General features: G+C 51.3%; 1 protein-coding gene across 1 annotated transcript in view; it reads left to right on the top strand.

The window, feature by feature from the left end:
* The window catches only part of LOC102760569 (tensin-3), a 61,535-nt gene that overhangs the window by 20,881 nt on the left and 40,352 nt on the right, over positions 1-302 (top strand). The gene's annotated exons all lie outside the window — the stretch shown is intronic.

The raw sequence follows: 302 nt of genomic DNA, 5'->3' as shown, positions 1-302 counted from the left end.
CAACCACACTGGGGGGCCGGCCTTCTCCCAGTGCGGGTGGGGGACACCCCTGGGCGTGGAGCAGGCTCCGGGCCGGGCGCCTTTCCTGTCGCCAGCAGATGCCAAGGAGGTATGGCACCCCCACTGCATTAACTGGGCCAGTACTTTGGGGTAATCAAGCTGTGAGCCATACCCATATGCCACAAACTCAACTGGAGAGAAGTCTTTATTTTTTGAATTTCCCGTAGATTTGTAACTCAGGTCCAAGACTCTACATGTAATTTTTTCCTTTCAAACTCTGATTTTAATGATGTGAAATGTAA

The sequence above is a fragment of the Myotis davidii genome, unplaced genomic scaffold (assembly GCF_000327345.1).
Source record: "Myotis davidii unplaced genomic scaffold, ASM32734v1 scaffold1364, whole genome shotgun sequence".
Taxonomy (NCBI): domain Eukaryota; kingdom Metazoa; phylum Chordata; class Mammalia; order Chiroptera; family Vespertilionidae; genus Myotis; species Myotis davidii.
This window is presented reverse-complemented; position numbering and strand designations above follow the sequence as displayed.